Source organism: Rattus rattus, chromosome 5, assembly GCF_011064425.1.
Source record: "Rattus rattus isolate New Zealand chromosome 5, Rrattus_CSIRO_v1, whole genome shotgun sequence".
Lineage (NCBI taxonomy): Eukaryota > Metazoa > Chordata > Mammalia > Rodentia > Muridae > Rattus > Rattus rattus.
In genome coordinates this window covers 131,559,527-131,581,058 of record NC_046158.1, presented here as the reverse complement: position 1 = coordinate 131,581,058, position 21,532 = coordinate 131,559,527, and the positions used below count along the sequence as shown (strand labels likewise).

The window sequence follows — 21,532 nt, the reverse complement described above, 5'->3', positions numbered from 1 at the left end:
TATTCCCAGATTATAATACAATGTTTAATGTACATAATACTCAGTTCTATGTAAATGCTACATAAAAAGCTGTTAGAATATATGGTTTAGACAGTAACAGTCTCTCCCTGCTCAGTACAGATTTAACTTGTTTTTCTGAACACAGTTTTTCAATCCATGACTGGCTGAATCTGTAAAGGCAGGAGAACCCAAGGCTAATCAAGCATGAACTAACTTAAATGCTTAAAGACTTACCTGTGGACTGGTGAGAGAGTTCACTAAACAGTTCAAGCAGAGAGAGACTGAGAATGAGCAGGGTTCAGGAGGCAGAGGCTGTTATGATACCTAAGTGAGAAGGGCCAACCCAGCTCAACCTAGGCTGCAGCAGCACAGGCAGCACAGACGGCTGGGAAACCCTCTGGCACAGAGCTGATTGCATAACAAACAGCTCTGGGTAGAGGAAAATGAAATGGGAGGTAACTCATTTCTATTTGAATACATTGTTGGTACCATTTACTGCATAGGTAAAAATTCACAAGATGGGTTTTGGATGTAAATTTAAAATGGCTTTAAGACATTCAAATGGAAATTCTGAGTGGGCAATTAGAAATCAGAAGTCTAGAGCTAAAAGATGTTCTCAGCTTTAAATACCCAATTGTCTTAGAAATTCTTCTTAATATCCATTAAATGTGTGTGTGTGTATATGTGTGTGTGTGTGTGTGTGTGTGTGTGTGTGTGTGTGTGTGTACATGTCTCAGTGCATGTGTGGAGGTTAGAGGACAACTTGTGGGGAGCTAGTTCTCTCCTATCATAAAGGTCCCAGATACTAAACAGAAGTCATCAGACTTAGTAGTAGGCACCTCTGCCCAGTGAGCCACCTGACCAGCCCAACTCAAACAGTTCTATAAAGCAAACATTACCTTCAATCTACCTTTTCTAAACTACAAAAAACAAAACAGCCTAAAGAAATTCAGCAGACTAACCAAAGAATACCCACTACAAAAGAAAGTAAGATTCAAAGTCAAGTTGATTGGTTTTTGAAGTTCCAGGTTTTTATTTCTGTATCTTCCTTCTGCTTTAACTTCCAAATTCATGCCTTGGCTTCCTGAGGCCAGGATTTGAGGTGTATGCTACCATGCCCAGCTGGAATTCTCTGCTACCTGCCACAAACTTCCACATTACTACTCAGTCTTCAAATCCTATTTTCTTATTGGATCTTTAATTCTCTCAAGTCAAGAACCATGTCTCACATAACCTTTCAAATTTTAAACTGAGGAAGACACACATAGGTCCTGTCGAAGAACAAACAGCAAGAGCTCTTAATCCATGAGCCATCTCTCTAGCCCTCCAGCCTTTTCTTTTTTTTGCCCCTCTCCCTTTTTTGGTTTTTCAACTAGCTCTGTAGACCAGACTGACTTCAAACTCTACCTACCTTTACCTCCTGACTGCTGTGATTAAAGGTATGCAATCCCACTGCCCAGTTTATGCCCCTAGCTTTCTATGTAAGTGCTGGAGACTCATACTCAGGTCTTCATGCTTCAAGCACCCTTAACCCCACTGACCTATGTTCCCAGTCCATACTTTAAAAAGAGCTTATTTGGAAGTTAACAAAGCACATGAGTATTGGCTATCTGGAGGGCCAGTTTTTATAACCACTGCGCAGTAAATTAGACCTTAAGGACATCTGAATCATCCTAAATTACCACCTTCCCAACCATTTAGTAACTAACAATTCCATGGCACTGTATCTACAATCCAAAGCCCTCACTCAGCCTGACTCTGAAACATAACTTTGGGGGCGGGGGGCGCATGCCTGTTAATTCCAGCACTCAGTAGGCTGAGGAAGGAGGATCATTAAGAATGAGGCCACCTAGCTATAAAACAAGACACTGCCTTAAAACAACCAAAAGACATTGCTAAGTCTTAATGCCTGAAGTTTAGCCTAAAACAAATCTGTGAAAAACCTTTCAAAATCTTTCTTACTAAATAAAGTCTGACCACACCAAAGCCAGTTACATGGCTCTGTATAACCGATTCTTCAATAAAATAAAATTAAAGGAAAACTCCACTAAAACTAAGAACCTTAGAAATGGTCCAATGTGCGATAACTACAAAAGCTGGGTTACATATTCCTACTAATGTCATTTTTGTTGAAGAATTTTCTAGTGTTTAAAACAAAAGATAACACCAGAACTTGAAAAAATGAAACTAGTTTTTATACCACAAAAGTTTTATTTAGTCCATTTAAATATTAATGTTTATTGCCCATCAAACAAAGCATGAGAAATGGGGATAGAGTTCACTGGTTAAGTACCTGCCTAGCACACAGATACCTCCAGAAAAAGCAAATCAATCAGCCAGAAGAAGCTTGCCTTTTTCCCTGTATAAAAGTGACACTGGATCAGCATAGTGGTGCACTCGCAAGGCAGAGGCAGGTGAGCTGTTGAGTCTAAGGCCTGCCGGGGCTACAGAGCTAGTTCCAAGCCAGAGCTACATAGAAAAACCCTGTCTTGAAAAGCATTCCTGCCACATAGCAAAAAAAGTGGCACTAGGGGTGGTCCAGGAGCTTTAGATATGCTGGACACATTGTGTAGTATCTCTTAGGTCCTCTGACTAGGAAACGGTAAAATTGTAGTTAAAAGTGGAAAGAAAATAGGACTCAGAGAAACAAGCAAGCAAGGAAAGCTGCAAGCCCTTTGTTAATCCCTGAAGATTAATCTCTTGTTCTGACTTAAGCCAAAGTCTTGTAAGGTAGGGAGTCTAATGGGTAAATGAAGTTCATTACACACGCTGAGAGTCAAGATGGAGAAGACTAGGGGAAGAAATAAATACCACATTTTAACTTATTTTAAGGTAGCCTCCGGAGACCCAAGAAACAAGGTCTTTATAGTTAAAAAAGAAGTGTGTGTGTCTGTGTGTGTGAGTGTGTGTGTGTGTGTGTGTGTTTGCGTGTTTGCTATGTGTTTCAATGACCTACCTATACCTATAGTATCTTGGAGGTGGAAGCAGGAAAATTAGAAGCTCAAGGTCAGGCTGGAGAGATGATGGCTCAGTGGTAGAGAAACCCCAGGTTCCAATCATAGCATTTCACAGAACAACTCGAAACCATCTGTAGCTCCAATTTCAGGGAATCCAAAGCCCTCTTTTGACCTTGGGGACATTGAATGCATTGGGTACAGAGCAGAGACATAAAGACAAACAGTCAGAGAAATTAAAATAAGGAGGACCTGGGTTCGGTTCCCAGCACCCACCTGTCAGGGTCCCAACCATATGTTGGTTCTGGAGGGATCTGAACATCCTCTTCTGGCCTCGACAGGCACTGCCTGCATGTGATGCACATACACACACACAGGCAAAAGGAAAATAATCAGGCTTTTATTTTCTTTTTGAGACAGGGTCACCCCCTGAGTATCTTGGAAATCACTATATAGACTAGGCTGGCCTCAAACTGAGATCTACCTACCTACCTCTGTGCTGCTCACCCCACCAGTGTGGGTCACCACACCTGGCTATAACTAAAACTAAAACAAAACAAAAAAAACCCAAAAACCTCACCATCAACAACATAGTGAATTTGTGAGCAATGAGTTCCACGAGACCCTGTCACAAATTAAGAAATAATTTAAGTAAGGGAGGGAGCAGCAAAATGACTCAGCAGGTAAGGAGCTTGCTGTCAGGCCTGAAAACCTGAGTTTGATCCCCAGGACATACATGGAAGAAAACTAGTTATCCTCTAGCCTCACAAAATGCTATGTCATGCATGGGTATGCATGGGCACACACACCTGTTAAAATAATTTTTTAAAAAATTACTTAATTTGAATGAGTGTTTTTCTGGATGTGTGCCTAGAGCCTTCAGATGTCAGAAGAGGATACTGGGGCCCCTGGAATTAGAGGTACCCTGTGGCTGCTGGGACTCAAACCCAGGTTGGTTTTCTAGAAGGACAAGTGTTCTTAACTGTTAAGCCACCTCTCCAGCCCCATTTTTTATTACTACGATGACGATGTCTTTCTGCAGTCCTGGAGCTTGCTATGTAGACCAGGACAGTCTACATAGCAGTCTAAGGGCTCCTCCTCCTTCTGCCTTTGTGCTGGGACCCCCACACCTACCCCTTTATTATATTTTCTTAACAATTTTTATTCTGTATGAGTGTTTCCATGAATATATGTGCACCATATGCACCCAAGTTTGACTTCCAGGACCTACATGGAGGAAGGAAAGAGCCACCAGGGCTCATGTGCCTCCCTCATCCTCATAGTAAACAGATGGATGTAATTAGAAAGAAAGAAGTGGGCTTGCTTGGCCAGGTGTGGCATTACATTCCTTTAATTCCAGCACTTGGGTGGCAGAGGTAGGTGGATCTCTTTTCAAGGTTAGCCTGGAATTCAGAGTGAGTTTCAAGATAGCCAGGGCTATCTGAGGCGCCCGCCCCCCGTCTCAAACAAACAAGATTAATAAAACCAACAACTAAATTTTGAGAGTTCCCTGGATTTCTTTGACCTTCAAATCTCAAAGTTTCAACTGAATACTGAACTAAGAAAACTTCCTATTCAAAACAAATTTTCTCTGGTCCTAAGGGTCTGATTTTAGGATATAATATTTATAAAGCTATAGATGTAGCTCAGTGATAGAACAATTATATATGGATCTGGGATGATACCCAGATACCTCCCTAAAAAAATTACTTTAAAGTTGGGCATGATGGCAAGACTACAAGACAGTCAGGACTACAAAGTAAGGCCTAACTTCATAAAGGTTCACAATAACACAACTTACTGACGGAGGGACCCTACAGGGTATTTATCGTTAGATTACAATTCTAACATACAAATGTGCCTTCTGCTCTTAGTCCTAATTAAAAGATATACGGTATTAATGCTTGAAAAGAAAACGCAGAAGTATCTGTAATATAAAACAAACTTATGAAAAATGGTAAAACGCGAATATTAGCATTTTAGTATCAGTGTTAAATAAATGACACAATGGGCTGTCTGCCAACAAAGTGAATCATTTGTGGAAAAAAAAAAGGAAGAAGAAACCAAGTTATTCTGTTACCCTAAAGACATAACTGATGGTCAGAAAAATCATTATCTGTATATTTTATCTTCTGTTCAGACAGCAGAGGCAAAATGAGTCTTAGTGTGAAATTTGATCCCATTGACCACCATTCTCTGGAGCCTAGGGACAGAAAACTAAAGTAGAACTCAGCACTTACATCTGCAATATCACTGTTATCATTTGAATGTCTCTGGAACTCATTGTGGAATGAAATGCATACTCTCAGGTTCAGAGGTTAAATAACCTGTGCTCCCTCCCTCAATAAGAACACTAAACAGAAAGGAACAGGTGGGAAGTCTATTTAAGATTTAAATATATTTTTTATGCTAAATTCAATACCAGGTCCTTAAATTCTACAAACTGACTGCTTTGTTGTTGTTTTGCTTTTTTTTTTTTTTAAAGATGGGGTCTCACCTGGCCTGAAGCTCTCTATGTAAACCAGGCTGGCTTTAAACCAAGATTTTCCTGCCTCTGCTGCTTCCTGAGTAGTAGGTACAAAGCGATTTTTTTTTAACAGCTACCAAAACACTGTCCTGTTGCGGAGAGGGGTGCACACCTGTAATCCCAGCACTGGGGAGGCAAAGGCAGGCAGAATCTAGGAGTACAAGCCCAATCCCGGTCTATAAAGTGAGGTCTAGGCCAACCAGGGATACATAGTGAGATTGTCTCAAAAAAGAAAACAAACAAACAAACAAAAAAACAAGTAAAACCCTAAAACTACTACCTTGAGCTACATGAGATGTAAGGTGAGGTGGAGATGGGGTGGTTCTGAGGTGAGAGAAGCTTTTTTTTTTTTTTTGGTTTTTTTTTTCGGAGCTGGGGACCGAACCCAGGGCCTTGCACTTCCTAGGCAAGCGCTCTATCACTGAGCTAAATCCCCAACCCCGAGAGAAGCTTTTAACACAAAGTCTTCACTTTAAAGATGTACAAAAGTTATCTTGTAACAAATTTTCCAGAAACTGTCGTATATGATGGCAGAAACAAAAGCCAGGAACACAACTACACTTAACTAAACAAGAACCTAGGTAGCAGCCAGTGGATACTGAAGTTCTTTAGGAATAATACCTGAATAGTCTTTAGTACATCAAAAATGTGGAATGCTGTATTTTGGGAGGAAAACTGTCCAGAAAGACATTAAGTTTTCATTAAAATTCCACTGAAAAATTAACTATGGCAGTCTGATCTATAGTGCGTGGTTCAGTGGAGAAAGGCACCTGTAGCATAACAAACTGAACTCAATCCCTGGGTACCACACAGTATATCCCAAATGTTGTTCTCTAACCTCCATTCAAACACCATTGCACAAGTATGCATCCATACAAAAGAGTCAACAAAAACGGATCAAAGGTGTATATACCTCAGTAACAGAATACCTATACTGAATGTGTGTATATGTGTATGTACGTGTGTGTCTGCGCACGCGCACACACACACAAACTTAAAGAAAAAAGCAGCAGCAGGTGCCTGGTGGTATGCATCCAATCTAATCTAGGGTTTGGAGGCTGAGGCAGGAGGATCTCAGCACATTCCAGGCCAGCCAGAACTATATAAAAAGTCCACTCAAAAACAAGCCAGGTGTCGTGGCACATGCCTTTCATCCCAGAACTCAAGAGGCAGAGGCAGTTCATCTCTGAGTTTGAGGGCATCCTTGTGTATATAACGGGACAGGACTGCAAAAACAAAACACTCAGAATAAAACAGATTCATGCCAAGAGGTGGTTGCACACACTACCCAGAACTTGAGAGGCAAAAGCAGGCAGATCCCTGGGTTCAAGGCCAGGCTTGTCTATAGAACCAATTCCAGGACAGCTAGGGCTACAAAGAGTAACTCTTGTCTTGAAAAACCAACCAACCAACCAACCCCCAAAACACAGAAAGAAACCAGAGAGACAGGGATATGGAAAAGATGCTATAAGGCCTCCATAGTAGAATACAGTACAATTCCTCTGTCCTCCTAGGACACCTACACTCCCTGCACATACCCTCATATAGACAAACAGATATAATTAAAAAAAAAACTTTTTAAAAGAAAATGATACTTCTTAAATGTGTCTACAGATGAACAAACTTAGAACTTTTCCTGAGTCTGGAACAAGATGAACTCAATCTAGAGGTAAGGGAATCCTAGAGCTTGGAAAATTGCAAGAGGAAGAATCTTAGATCTGTCAAAACTAGACAACATATACTGGACCCAGGTAACTAAAGCAATCACACACTGAGTGTGACTTAACATATTCTCACCTAAACTAGTTCAGCACCTTATTCGACCAGCAGGCCACAGCAGAAACAAGATGTACAAGCCAAAAGTTTCTTTAACAAGTAAGAACTCTTGGCATCCAAAAATGAAAACCAAGAAGGGTAGCAGTATTAGCAATGACATGATATTAGTGGTGATTTCATTAATAATCTTTAAAAGAATCCTCTGAGGTATAGGGCACAAACTCCATTTTACAGATGAAGAAACTGGAGATTAATAAGTCATTCCCACGATGTTACTACTCCAGCTGCAGAGGTGACAAAACCAAAGCTTGAGAAGTTGATCCTCAACTCTCCAGAAGTAGAGGTTCTTCCTACAAGCCCCCTAGTGAACCCACCGCCCAGCGATTTCTGCTAATTTTAAATCTCATTCTGCCCCTATCCAATTCCAGCTGTCTTACAAATTATACCCAGGGCACATAGTAAGTTCCTCATAGCACCAACAATAAATTAAGCCTAGACACGGTATATTAATTATGACAAATGCCAGCCAATTGTGAAGTTGAGGGTAAGGGTACCTAGAGGGCCTTAGTATAGTACCTGCCAGAATTATAGTAAGCCTTTGGGGACTACTGAATAAATATGACTAGTCCAAATGGCTCCTTTGATTTAAAAAAAAAAAAAAAGACAAATTTCTAATAAACCAGCCCTCCCCGTTTTAGAGGGAGTATCTTTCTTGAGACAGGACCTACCATGTAGCCTAGATTGGCCTCTACCTCAGGGTCCTACAGCTTAAGCTTTTGTCAGTGCTGTGTCCATAGGCACAAACCACCATAGATTATCTTCTGCTCATGGAAGCCATGAGATGCCCTCAAACTGGAGTTACAGATAGTAGTGAGCCACTATGTGTGTGTGCTGGGAAATGAACTCAGGCCCTCTAGAAAAGTAGCCCTGCACCTTGAGGTGAGATCTCTGTGTAGCCTCTGGAACTCAGAGATCAACCAGCCTCTGACTCCTAAGTGTGGGGATTAGAGGCACCACCACCACCACCTGGCTCCTACCCATTCTTTTTTAACAGGATGATTTTCTTAAGATTTACAGAACATTAGTGAGACAGCTAAATTGAGAAATGCCCATTAGAGCATTAGTCATAACTAGAAAAATTCCAAGCGCTCACTTTTCTAAGCAGACTAAAATGTTTCAGCTAATAAAAATTCAAAAAACCCAGTGCTAAAAGAACAAAAGGTATTTGAGATCTGACACATAAAAATTATAAAAGATTCCTCTACCCATGATACTTAATCCTAAAATCTTACCACTATTTTTTTTTTCTTTTTTCTTTTTTTTGGAGCTGGGGACCGAACCCAGGGCCTTGCGCTTGCTAGGCAAGCGCTCTACCACTGAGCTAAATCCCCAACCCCACCACTATTTTTTCATGTAAGAAAACACCATCATCAAAAATGTAAAAAGAGCTTACCCACCATAGCAACTGTTGTTAAGTAGGTTTTGTTTTTTAAATCTAAGGATAAAGACTCAGAATTTGCAAAAGCCAATAGAACACCACTCCTGGCTTAATTTTGCAATGTTGTGATTATCTATCACCTCAAATGTTTTTAAAGAATCAATCCTTTATTTCTATAACATGTGTGGTCAACAACTGTTGAATTTTATCTGGAACAAAATATTTAAATATTTGCTAGGAATTAACAGTTCTTTATATTCTATAGGGAAAAAAATCCCAGCTGTTTATTTTTCTAAGCAGACTAAAATGTTTCAGCTAATAAAAAGAACTTAGGGGGTTGGGGATTTGGCTCAGTGGTAGAGCAAGCTTGCCTAGCAAGCGCAAGGCCCTGAGTTCGGTCCCCAGCTCCAAGGAAAAAAAAAAAAAAAAAAAAAAAAAAAGAACTTAGAAAAGCTCCTAAGACCACAGTGTTAAAAGAGCAGATAAAATAGGGGCATTTGAGAAGTGACACAAATAAAATGGCCTATCAGCCCATTACTGGGAGATGGAGAAATAAAGCAGAAAGAAACTCAAGGTCATCCTCTGCTACAATGAACTAGATAGAGACTAGCCTGGGCTACAAGAGATATGCAAAGCAAAAAAAAAAAAAAATCAAACCTTCAATCCTAGCCCTCGGGGCAGAGGTGGGCAGAGGCAGGCAGATCTCTCAGATCAGTCAGTTACATAGAGATTTTTGTCTCAAAAACACAGTAATATTCATCTATAATCCAAGCAGCTGCCACTTTTTCTTAATGGGGCTTAGCTGTTAGGCTGCATGAAGCCCTGGGTTCATTCCCAGTGGCACATAAGCCAGGAATAGGTGAAAATTTTTAATTTAATAATTTAATAAAATTTAATAAAAATTTTAATTCCAGCACATTCAAGACCCCATCACAAAACAAACAAAGGAAAGAATGGATGAATGAGTTAGAAAATAATAAGAGAACAAACCAACTGGCCAGTGGTTTGTGCCCGATTTCCTGCACTCAAAAGGCAGCAGCAGCAGGACTGCCATGAGTCCGAGGTCAGCTTGGCCTACATAGTGAAACCATACAACAAATAAACACAAAAGCTGTTGCCTACATTCTCTCTAGTCCTGCCTACCCCTGGTGTGGAGTTGGGTGTGGGTATCTATTATTTAACAATTAAAAGCCATGCCACTTTGAAATCCTCCATCTCAGGAACCAAAAACCTTTCAGGCTTAAGCAGTCAACACTGTTCTTGTGCAAGATACAAGGCCCTGGTCACCCAGTGAATTGTGACAACCAAAGAAGGAATAAATCCAGCTGGCTTTTTTTTTTTTTTTTTTGGTGGTGGTGGGGTTTGGAGACGGGTTTCTCTGTACAGCATTAGCTGTCCTGGAACTTACTATGTAGACCAAGCTGGCCTTGAACTCTCAAGACAGCCACCCACCTCTGCATACCAATTACTAGGGTTGAATCCGTGTGCCACCATGTAATTTTATATAAAAAATATAATTTTATAATGATGTAATTATATAATATTAAAATATACTATATATATTTTATATTATATAACTTTATCAGGTATAACAAGCATTATTAATTCTTGCTGAAAATCCTAAGCCCTTAGCAAATTCAATGGCAGTTCACATCAGATGTAAGTTTCAGCAACTAAATATTTACACACAAGCTGTCAAGTTATATAAACTTGATATGTTATAAACAGTTACTATACTGGGCATACATGTTCAACTGTTAATATAGTCCCTCAATTAATCGTCACAAAGAAGCAGGCAGAAAGAACTAACTATATATAGTCCCAGGTGTTTTATAGTGCTCAGAGAATACAGTTCCAAAGCCATGACTACTGCCTCAACCAGGATTCTTTGTCTAGTTCTAGAAACGTATGTTACCCTTTAGAAGATAATGCTCCTTACTGTAAAGTCTAAAAACCAAACCTAAGCAGGTAACCTCAAAAGTCCCTCATATCTTAAAATTTATTTTGTCAGCTGCTTTCAATGATTCCAACTTGAACACACTATTGAAGAACAAAGCCAAGCAGAGCATGGCTGGAGGTCTGATGCAGGGGAACCACTGAGAGTTACAGGAAAATCTGGGCTAAAGAGTAAGATCCCCACCCATAATCTGGGCTGAAAAATAAGATCCTTTCTCTCGCACACTCACACGTGCGCACACACACCATAAGCTATAAACTACATTTTGTAATTATGATTGCTAAATCTAACCTCAAAAACAGAAAATAATAGTTACAACTTAGAGCCAAATGTAAAAGAATAGACCACAGTGTGTCTTATTAATTCACTGAAATGTGCGTTCTATTTCTATCTCTTCTAATATACAGGGTTATCTTTTTACAGACATGGGCAACTATCAACTTATAATGATCCTACCAAAGTGATTCAGCACTAGAACCAGCATTTAGCAGGTTATCTACTCCCTTCTTCATACTGCATCTAAGTTCACTCAGGAAAAGAATATTTAAACACCAAGGGCTTGAGAGATGACGGAGTTGTTAAGAGGACTCCAGTTCAATCTTCAGCACAAACATGGTAGCTTACTACCATCTAGAACTCTCTCCAGTTCTAGTAGAACCAACACCCTGTCTGGTCCCCGTGGACACTAGACACACTTGTGGCACATAGACACATGTACAGGCAAAATACACAATTTAATCAAGCACAAGGCATAAAGTCCACTCCACACCATTATTCTATGAATAATCTTTGCTGCCTTTGTTCTCTAGAAATCAATCACACCAACATTATGAAATAAAGCTAGCAAAAGCCAGTGTAAAGTTTTCAATTGTTGCTGTAACAAATTACTACAACAAATTTTCCCAATTGTTCCTGTAACAAATTACCAACAAACTTTAAGTCAGAAGCAGAGTAGACTTAACTGTTATCTTGTTGAGAGTCCAACTAGGCCAAACTCAAAGTATCAGCCAGCTGTTTTCCTTGCTGGCAGCTCTGAGGAATCTGCTCTATGCCCATTCAGGTTGTTGGTTTAATTCCTATGGTTGGTTGTACAAATGGAGGTCTGGCTCCTTTGACAGCTGTCAGCCGGAGCTCCCTTTGCTATACAAGGCTGCTCTGCTGTATTCACAATTTCCCTGTTGCCAGATCCCAGAAAGACAGAATGGAGTCCTTAAATTCTTTGCTCAAAAAACTAATTAATTTACATAGGGTAGGCTGGCCTCAAACTCAGAGACTCATTTGTTTTTCTGCTGGGACTAAGGGTGTAGGCTACCATATCCAGCAGGTTCATTGCTTTTTTTTTTTTTTTTTTTTTTGGTTCTTTTTTTTCGAGCTGGGGATGAACCCAGGGCCTTGTGCTTCCTAGGCAGCGCTCTACCACTGAGCTAAATCCCCAACCCAGGTTCATTGCTTTTTAAAGACCCACTCCAAGGGAAAAAACAAGACAGAATAAAAGTCTGTACATCGGGCTGGAGATGGCTCAGTGGTTAAGAGCACTGACTGCTCTTCCAGAGGTCCTGAGTTCAAATCCCAGCAACCACATGGTGGCTCACAAACCATCTGTAATGAGATCTGATGCCTTCTTCTGGTGTGTCTGAAGACAGCTATGGTATACTTCTACATAATTACATATTTAAAAAAAGTCTGTACATCAGTGGCTCTCAACCTGTGGGTCATGGCATTTTGGTGCTTGAATGACCCTTTCACAGGGGTTGCATATCGATACTCACAATTCATAACAGTAGCAAAATTACAGTTATGAAGTAGCAACAATTTTATAGTTGGCTCACCAGAACACAAGGAACTGTATTAAAGGTCACAGCATGGGGTTGGGATTTAGCTCAGTGGTAGAGCGCTTGCCTAGGAAGCGCAAGGCCCTGGGTTCGGTCCCCAGCTCCGGAGAAAAAAAAGAACCAAAAAAAAAAAAAAAAAAAAAAAAAAAAAAAAAAAAAAAAAAAAGGTCGCAGCATTATGAAGGTTTAAACTGTGGTATTACATAGTCTCTTCTGCCAAATAACAACATTATAGAGATGAGGGATCCAACATTTTATTGGGGTCATTTTGTCTTCAAAGATTTACATTGTGCTACTCACAAAACACATTCATCCTATACCAAGTTAAGTCCCCAACATCTCAAACTACTATATCAACCTCAAGTCCAAAAGTCTCATCTAATACTTCCAGTTTTAAAAGAAAAGCCGGAATCTCAGCCAGGAGTGGTGATATACATACAACTTCAATCCCAGCACTTAGCAGGCAGAAACAGGAAGATGGACAAGTTCCAAGCCAGACTGGTATAGTGAATTTCTAGCTAGCAAGAGATACACAGCAAAATTCTACCTTAAAACAAAAACCAACAACAAAATCTCTTCACTTAATTTAGGTATAAAATGTTCTGGGTCACAGTATATTAACTAAAACATCTGGAACATAAATGTAAGAAAATACACCCAAAGTGACTCCATTTCATTGCCCATAGAAAATCCTCTGCTGTTTTGAGTTCCAATCCTCTAGGCTCTTGGTTCCACTTGAGATGCACAGGTATACAAACACCCCACTTTATGAAAAGCAGCACTATTTCAGAGAGTTCAACAATCCTTTTTATTTTCTCCTACTTCTTTCAGTGGATCTAGCATTGTTCCTGTAGGCATAAAATTATAAAGAATATATATAATAATGGGGCTTTCATGAATTTCACAGGGGTCCACTCTCTTTAAAAGATATTCACAATTAAAGCAAATTGAACCTTCAACATTTTGCTAGAACATCTAAGCTTAAAAAACAAATGCACAAAACAAAAATAAACCCCTAAGTTTATTTGCACATACACTTGCAAACTCTGCCTTCCATAATGGCACAAGATACAATTTCAGCTAAGCCTGCTGGCCAGTCATCTCTTGTCAGTTTGCAGTTATGTATAACTCACTATCTCAACCTTCACTAGCAAAGTCATTAACATCCACATTCCTACTAACAATCTGTTCTAGGTCTTTTCTATCATACTACTCAAAATTCTTCCAACCTCCTCCCACTGCCACTTCTATGTTTAGGTAATACAACACCCTACTCCTGGTACCAAAACCTATTCTAGTGTTCTGCTACCATATCACCAACAATGTAGTGATTTACATTATCACAAATTTATTATCTTATGATTCCTATAAGTTGTAAATTGGGTAAGCCTGGTCAGGTTAGTATCTCAAGGCCAAAACTCAAGTTGTCTGCAAAGCTGTTGGCTTGCTAAAAACTCCACAGAAAAATCTTGGCATTCAGGTCCATATCTTTACTGTCAGATAGTTGAGGCTGCCCACATTTCATCTCATATTCTCTTTTCAGCCTTCTCTAAAAAAACATCTAATAGAGTCCCTCTCATGCTTTAAATTTCCCTGATTTTTCCCATCTACCCATCTCTGATTCCAGCTGGTAAAAGTACTCTGATTTTAAGTATCCATGTGATCAATCTATGACTAAGCCAGGATCCAGGCTAATTTCCTACTTTAAGATTTTTGGGGTTTGGAGAGATCTCAGTGTATAAGCTTAAGTACTGCTCTTTCACAGGACCCGAGTTCTATTCCTAGGATCCCCACCAGGCAGCTTACATCTACCTGTAACTCCAGTTGCAGAAGACCCAATACTTTTTTCTAGGCTTTATGGGCACCCACATATATATAATTTAAAATAAAATATTTAAAAGAGTCTAAACATTAGTTACATCTGCAAAGTCCTTTTTTACTGTATATCAATATATTTATAGATTATGTACGGACACTGATGTAGGTTGGGTATAACCTGCCTGTGTGTTATAAGTCCAAACCTCATGTTAAGTTTTTAAATCCAATTTCTAAGAAAGCCTTCCCTTTAAATGGCTTTATGATGCAAAAATGTCATGTTCAGGGCTGGTAAAGTGCTTGCTTTGCAAACATAAAGACCTAAGCTCGATCTTCAGCATCCAGGGGCAAAAACCCCAGCATAGGTGGGAAGCAGAAACAAGAGGATCCCAGGGGCTGGCTAGCTGACCCCTCTAGCTAAATCATGGAGTTCCAGACCTAGTGAGACACTATCAGTAAAAGAAAATAAGGTAGTGGGGGCTGAAGACATAGCCTGGTACCTAAGAGTGAGTACTGCTCTTTGTAGAGGATGAATGTTCAGTTCATACCACCCACATTGGGCAGGTCACAAATGCCTGTAATTTCAGCTCTAAAGTCTCTAAACCTCTTCTGGTCTCCTAGGACACCAGCACTTATGTGCACATACCCCCACACAGATACATAATTTTAAAAAGATGGAAAGAGCAGGACACCTGACATTCACCTCTGGCTTTCATATTCACCCACAGCCCAAAATGCACACACGCGCGCGTGCGCACACACACGCACAGGAATGCATATGCACACATGAAATGTTTTGTTCAGAGATAAAGTCAGTACCAAGGAACTGGGTATGGGTATGGTGGATCACACCTGTAATTCCAATACTTCTGAAGGACTGAGGCAGGCGGACTCTAGACCATCCTAGACTACAGGAGTCCTTGCCTAAAAACACAAAAGCAAGCATATAGCAACAAAGAGCAGAAGAACCAAAAGCATAAGGTGGAAATGTTGCCACTTGGTTCTTGCCACTTAGTTACCCAACTTCCATTTAACCCAGAAACTGGTCCACCATCCTCCTTAAGTATCTGCTTTTCTGTTGTTTTCCGTAAAAGCCAAAATAAAGTAGGTATGGTATGCTTAGTTTGTTGCAAAGAAAAGTTGCCAACGAGTAACCTAACTTTGCAACTATTAATAAAACTAATCTAATATCCAAACCTTTACTTCTTTCAAGTTACATATGCTCCTATATTAACAAACTAAGAGCAAATATTTCAAAGTCAGAGAAGGACAAGCTTGCCCTGGTAGGACTGCAGATGAACTTTTCAAGACGACATATAGGGTATATAGGGGAGGTAGTATATGTCCCGGACTTTCAGCCTCAGGTCTAATAAGCAAGTATAACCTGCTGATTTGTAGTAACTAGAAAGACAATTGCTGAAGTGACCCGTAACAGTAAACTATCTAGATGAGAGAAATTCCGAAGTATCAATTAGCCCCTTTAGTAGCAAATCAGACCTACTGAGCACTTACTGTCTGCTACACACTCCAGGAAACACTTGATACAAATTGTACAATCCTTAACAAACTTACAAACTAGGAAACACTACCATCTTAGAAGGAGGAAAACAAGGTCTACAGCAGGCTGCTAAGTCAGTAGTTCTGATATTTAAGAACCTAGAGAAGTTTAGTTCATTGTCACTGGCCTATACCGCCAGGCATTCAACAAAATAAGGTCTTCAACCCTCTAGGGGTTCTGGGAAGGGATCTTCCCTTCCTACTTTGGTTTTCATTTCTTCTCCCCTATCTATGCCCCTTCCAAAAGAATTTAACAGTTACAAGAGAATCGATTCTACTCCAAATAACCTGTCACCTTTTCACAACACTTTCTTCCCCCACAAAAGCAAAAATCAAGACAGCAATTCTCCCAACTCTTGACTTTGCTTCCCAAAACAAACTGCAGAAGTCTCATCCATCACCGACCTAATATAGATCTGTTCCAACACTGCAAAAATCAAACAAATTAAAAAGTCCTCTTCTTTCAAAAGGTCACTAACATGTATACTCTCAGCCAACCTTTCTCCTTCTACATACCTCTCCTCCTCCACCCAGGTTCCCAAGGAGCCCTCAAGCCCAACTCCACCCGTTCGGCCCTAATTCCTGCTTCCCTCTCCCTTCCCCTCCAACAACCCCACCTCGAGCCCCCTCCACCTAGCACCGGGTCTGCAGGTAGGAAGTTCAGCCCCGCCCAGAGGAATCATAGCAAGGCCCATCTCGGGGCTGCCCCGCGCAACGGGAGGCCGTACTCTCTCGGTGCGCTTCCCCAGTGAAGCGTCCGCGCGCGGCCCCCAGCTCCCTTCCCCCTTCGGCCACCCCACCTCCAAGTTGTCCCTTAGTCTCCGCCCAGTCCAGCCTCCCTCCTGCAAGAAACTGAAGTCTGACAGCCAGCTTCCACCCTCACACCAGCCGGTCCCTCTGCCTCGCTCTGCGCCTTCTCAGGCGGCCAGGATGGACTGCAGGGGCCTCGGCTGCTGTGTGCGGCGAGGGGGGTAGGGAAAGGCGACAGGCCGCTAGGGAGACGGCTGAGAGCGTGCGGGGCGACCGCGCCCTGCTGCCTTGACCTGGGCTCACCCGCGCGCCCCGATGACCTCGGCCCGCGGTTCCCACGGTACCTGCGGTGGAAGCGGCAGCGGCACTAGCCGCGCTCCCCTATCCTCACACAGACAATATGGCGGCGGCGGAGGAGGAGACACACGGCTCGGCCGCCAGCCGCAGGGACCAGAGCGAGGCTGCAGCCTCCGCTGCCGGAAGCGGAAGCCCCCTCCCAATCAGAGGCGGGGCGGAGCCGGAAAAGGCGGTGCCGCCCCGCCCTCGGAGGCTCTGACTGAGCGGGGCCCCGCCGTCTTGTTCTGTGTCATCTGAGAGCGTTCGGTAATTGACTTGGAAGCAGAATGGAATGTTCATCGTAAAGTTTAATAGAATTCTAACAGAGAAGCGCATTTAAGTCAGAACCTGTAATAGGTGACTAGACGAAACATAAACGTCCCATCAAGCAAACGATGGTTTGACACTGCCGAAGATGGCGTGTTTCCTGCACTACGCCTAGCCAGAGAGCGACCAGCCTGCTAGTCCCGAAGCATGCGCGACCTTTCGCGCGAAGCATCCTGGGAGCTGAAGTCTCTCTTGCCCGGACCCCTAGTCTAGGTTTAGGTTTCCAGCAGCACTTTTTTTCCACCCTCAAACTTGGAGTTTAGACTAACGAAAGTTGGGTATCGTAGAGGCCGTGACTCTAGAGTTTAGAGTCTAGGAAAAGGTGGTAATAACCTTCTAGAGAACAAGGCCCCATTCCTTCTATGGAATCCTACCCAGAATTGCCAATTCAGAATACCATAGGGTTTTCCACCTTTCAATCTACCCTCATCCTCACTCTTTTTGGGCCCATTTCCTACTCCAAACAGACACGGGACAACTTTCTACTATGCATACTGGATTATGTTCTCCTTTTGTTCAAATTTCTCCTGTGGATTCTCAAAATTCTCTCTTGGCTTTATACTCAATACCCCCAAAAAAAAAAAAAAAAAAAAAACTTGGCCAGATTTCTTCCCTTCTTTCTAGTCCCTTGCCTTCTCTAAAGTTCCTGATGTTTCCATTCACTAAGACTGCAAATAACCCCGCAACTTGACAGTATCACCTCCCTTTCTTTGAACTGTTACAATTACCTTGTGAATTGAATAACTTGTATGCGTTTGTCGGGGTGGGGGGGCATGTTTTCTTCTAAGGACCTGCTCTCCAACACACCACCACTTAGCAGCAGGAGGTCTCTAGTTGATCTCCTTCATCAGACTGTGAGCCTCCCTAGTAAACAGGGGCTACTGCTGAAAACTATTCAGTGTTGGCCTCACCTCTGGTAGGGCAGAGGTGTGAGGGCTGAAACAGGGTGAGGAGGTTGGGTTATTTCTGTACCAGCCATTATCCCCAGCTGCCTCAGAATAACTGTCTATTCAGGGATAGGCTTTCCACCCTCTCCAGCCCCACTTTCACAGTTTGTCAGCTGACTGGCACCTCTGCTCCCAAAGAGACACTCCTGCCCCCACCATGACATGGGAATGAGGGTGGATTGCAGTATGTACTGATGGCTTTAGAGAGGTGGCAGCTACCTTTTACAGGCCACTCCCAGTCTGTTATATTTGATCACAATTACCTTGAGTATCCACAATTATCTGGGTGTCTGAGAAGCCACTCTCTTCTCTAATCCTCAGTTTTCCCATTTGGGCACTGAAGTGGTTAAAAAAGGAGACCCCAAGGTTGCCCAGTGGGGCATGGTGATGTATGCTTCTAGTGGCAGTACATGGAAGGACTGTGGAGTCAGGGGATTAGCAGTTTGAGGCCAGCCTGGTGTGCTTGAGACCAGTCACAAACTAGAGGTCTGTGTCTGGGGGTGTAGCTCAGTGGGTACAGTGTTTGCATAGAGTTTTCTCACTTTAATTCAATAAATTGAACTTGATAATCCTGGACTGCAATCCCAGCTCTTGGCTGGCCTGAAGCCAGTCTGAGATACATCAGATCCTTCGTCCAAATTAATAATAAGTGCTATGGAGGTGGGGGGAGGAACCCAAGTAGATGTGAAATAGATTTAAAGCTTTAGATAGCCCTAAGTACTGTGAAGGAAAATGATACGTAATTCTGAAGTATTGAGTGGCTCAGAAGCTCCTTCTGGGAAGGGAAAAGTAGGTACAGAGGTCCCAAGGCAGGAAAGAGCTTGCTACATTTAAAGGCCGCCTTTGTGGTAGAAAGCACTAAGAGAAATAGGAGTTGAGAATATGGGAGGAGAGTGGACAGGATATTGGGCCATTTTGAGGAAGCCAGGCCTTTACCTGGGCTTAGCACACCTGCCCCTCTTAGATCCCCTGCAACTGGAATCATAGCCACCAAATCTCACTGAGAGGAGCAGTGCTCTAAACTGCTGAGTCATCTCTCCAGCCACCAACCCCTGCCCCCACACCTTTTTTTTCCCCCCAAAGAAAAGATCTTACCATACCTTTAGCCCAGGCTGGATCAAACCCTTGGCAATTCTTATGCCTTAACCTTCCCAGGCTGAGATGTGAACCTCAGTGCAGACTCAACTACCAGGATTGCTTTTCTTTCCTATTTTGAAGACAAACAAACACAACAACAACAAAGTCTCGTGTGCGTGTGCGTGTGCGTGTGCGTGTGTGAACAACTTGGGGAGTATGCTTTTTCCTCCCACTATTTGGGTCCTGAGGATGGAACTCAGGTTGTCAAGCTGGCAGCCCGTGCCTTCACTAGGTGAGCCATCTTACCAGACCACCTACCAGGATTTCTACTTGCCAGATCCTGTTTATGTCTGAGGACAAGGATGCCTGAATCCAGAAGATCACGTACACGTGGATTAGCTAAAATTATTGGATCTAGGAGGGCTGCCAAGGTTACAGCCAGATTAGCTCCACCTTCATTCCAATCTCATTTGCATGCTAAATGGCACTCTGCAGTGCCCTGATAGCTGGCAATTATCATAGCAATGACTGGAAAGACCCAAGAAAGGAGGAGAAAGAGAGCTGGGACTTGGACCTGGGTTTAATCCAAAGAGCCTGAGAGAGGAGAGGAGAGAGAGAGAGAGAGAGAGAGAGAGAGAGAGAGAGAGAGAGAGAGAGAGATCTAGATATGGTAGCACAGGATCATAATGGTAGCACTGAGAAGGGAAAGAAAGGCAGGCGGAGCCCTGGGGCTTAACGCCAGGCAGCCTAGCCTGTCTCAAAAACTGAGGTGGCACCTGACAAGCAACAGCTGAGGTTGACCTCTGACTTCTAGAAACAAGCATAAGCACTCAGGCATGGGCGTGAACTCAAACCCTAGGCCAGGGGAAGAAACACCAAGTGTGGTAGTCTTATAGCACTTAGGAGGTTGACCAGAAGTTCAAGGTTACCCTCGGTTATACAGGGAATTTCGAGTCCAATCTGAGCTACAGGAACCCAGATCCTCCCCCCTCCCCAATAAAAAGGAAATAACAAATTAAGAAAAAAGAAAAAAATGAGGGGCCGGAGAGATGGTTTAGTGGTTTAGAGCACTTATTCTTTCAGAGGACCTGTGTTCAATTCTTAGCACCCACATGGTAGCTCACAGCCATCTGTTATTCCAGTTCCAGGAGACCCTGTGCCCTCGGTGGCACATAAACTTACATGTAAAACATCCACTGAAGGAGAAGAAGCTGAGAATATTACTTCATGCTGTATGCAGAATGTTCGTTTTGCTACATAATCCTCACATAAAAAGACAACGTGGGAAGCCAAACTATCCCTTTGCTCTGATAAGGAGACTGAGGGTCAGGGGGATCTTGGGTGGAGCTTGCTTTCTAGCCTGAGCCATTAGAGTTTGTTACTGTACTGTGAACCTCACATCAATTTTCCGCTGCTCAGCATGTCAAGCAAAAGCATAGTGAGTTAAAATGGCAACCATTTGTTTGTTGCCTCTTCAGTTTGTGTATTGCCCTTGGGACAGCTCTTTTGGGTGGTTCATGGTTTTGTTTGGGCTCACTCTGCATCTGTAATCAGTAAGCTGTGCTTTCCTTTTTAGCCTTCTTTATGTATCTGAGAAATGGCTGCTACTGTGGCCTGAATACTTGGTTCTCCTCCATCTGGATTCTCTAGTAAATAAGTTCTGGCTTCCTTATGTGATACCCTCCAAAGGGAAGAGAATAGAAGTAACACATCTTGCGGTTGAGGCAAGGGAATGCGATATCATCATCTTTGCTTTGTTCTATTGATGAAAGCCAGTTGTATGTGACACTGGACATCTTCTAGTGAAGAAGATTGGACGTGGACACCTCCCTTACCTACTACTTCCTAAAGAAAAACTTATTCTTTTATTCTTTTTTTTTTCCCCTCCTAGAGCTGAGGACCGAACCCAGGGCCTTGCGCTTTCTAGGCAAGCGCTCTACCACTGAGCTAAATCCCCAACCCCTTATTATTCTTTTAAAACTACTTTTTTTCAGGTTGAACATGTGGTGAAGGACCCTAATTCTTATTGTAATGTAAGAGATATTAATTAAAAAAAAAAGAAAGAAAAACAAATGAACAAAACAGTAGGGGTTGGGGATTTGGCTCAGTGGTAGGGCGCTTGCCTAGGAAGCGCAAGGTCCTGGGTTCGGTCCCCAGCCCCGGAAAAAAAAAAAAAAACAAAAAACAAATGAAGAGATATTAAGAGGGAGAAAAGTAGGTAGGTTATGGAGTTCCTGTG

The 21,532-nt window shown here is 42.2% G+C and overlaps 1 protein-coding gene across 4 annotated transcripts in view; it reads right to left on the bottom strand.

The window, feature by feature from the left end:
• Positions 1 to 17,084, bottom strand: part of Csnk2a1 (casein kinase 2 alpha 1) — a 46,448-nt gene extending 29,364 nt beyond the window's left edge. For 2 of the 4 annotated variants that reach the window (XM_032904428.1, XM_032904430.1), the window contains exon 1: positions 16,951 to 17,084. The gene's annotated coding sequence lies outside the window, so the exon portion shown is untranslated. Of the gene's footprint in view, positions 1 to 3,230; positions 3,299 to 16,909 lie in introns of all 4 variants that reach the window. The other 2 variants (XM_032904431.1, XM_032904429.1) reach the window with 2 other exon arrangements.
• Between the last annotated feature and the right edge of the window lie 4,448 nt (positions 17,085 to 21,532).